Raw genomic sequence first — 1,325 nt, 5'->3', positions numbered from 1 at the left:
GGCTGCCCAGTCCTGAGTAATCACACAGCAACACATTAATTAAAAACTGTTTGGCTGATGGCTCAGGAGTTTCCCTAGTTAACGCACATCTTAAATTAACCCATTTCTATTAGTTTATATTTTACCACAAGTTTTGTGGGCTTGTGACTTGTTTCCTCATATCTTGTTTTCCTGGCAGCTGGTGGCATGTCCTTCACTCTGCCTTCTTTTTCTCGGTGTCTTTACTTGTATTTTCTACCTCCATTTATTCTGCCTTGTCGTTGGCTGAATAAGCCTCTTTATTAACCAGTGGTAATAAAACATATTCACAGCATATAGAGGGATATTCCCCATTCCATAATAATTCCTCAACCTAATTCACCAACAATTCCCCCCCTTTTTTGTATTATTTATTTTATTATTATTATTATTATTTTACAAAAGTTTATTACAATGTACAACAGGCTCCAGGATAACACTTGATTTTAACTATAGGTGGCAATGATGTTATAGTAGGGGATCCAGATGTTTAACAGGCTCCAGGATAACACTTCATCCTAGCTGTAGATGGCAAAGATGTTATGGCAGGGAATCCAGATGTTTAAATAGGAATGGAAGAGGGTCACCATCGTCTCAGATATGAGGAACAGCTTACTTTTTGCCAGATTTCTTAATTCAACCTGTGGCCAGAGGTCCCTTCCCCGCGGCCTTGGCTTTTAGCTCCTCGAGTTTCTTCTGCTCCTCTTTTTGTTTCTGCTTGAAAGTCTTATCTTCCTCGTCCATTTCCTTGGCCTGCTTCTTGGGCTGTTTCAGGGGCTTCTTTTTGCCACCTTCCCGGCCCGACATGGCGCCTCCAGACCTCCCCCTCCCCCCCTTTTAAGTTAAATTTTATTTATTTAGTATGTGTGGGTCACAGTGTCTGTGGAGGACATGAGAGATTTACTCACTAGCCTGTAATTCTCTAAATAGGCTATGCTGGCTGACCAATGAGTGTCAAGGATCTACCTGTCCCTCCCTCCTTGGCGCTGGGATTATAAACATGTGGCATCATACCCTACATTTTCCATCTACATTCTGGGGATTCAACTCTAGTCCTGTATTTGAAAGGCAAGCACTTTATTGAGTGATATTTCTTCAGCCCAAATATTAAATTTTCTAAACAAAACTTAGAAAGAATGTACTGATATATTAACATTATGTTACCAGTGTTAATTTTAAAAGCAATAATCTTGGTGGTTTAGGAGTATAACTCAATGATACAGCTTATGGTTGCCATGCATGAGATCCTGTGTTCAAGCTCCACCAATAACAACAAGCTCAGGAGGGAAGTCACATTATTTGAATAC

General features: G+C 40.2%; 1 pseudogene; it reads right to left on the bottom strand.

The window, feature by feature from the left end:
• Positions 1-376: 376 nt before the first annotated feature.
• LOC113457886 lies at positions 377-847 on the bottom strand (annotated as a pseudogene).
• Positions 848-1,325: the final 478 nt, after the last annotated feature.

The sequence above is a fragment of the Microtus ochrogaster genome, linkage group LG9 (assembly GCF_000317375.1).
Source record: "Microtus ochrogaster isolate Prairie Vole_2 linkage group LG9, MicOch1.0, whole genome shotgun sequence".
Lineage (NCBI taxonomy): Eukaryota > Metazoa > Chordata > Mammalia > Rodentia > Cricetidae > Microtus > Microtus ochrogaster.
Note: the sequence above shows the minus strand (reverse complement) of the source record. Positions and strands in the feature narration are given on the sequence as shown.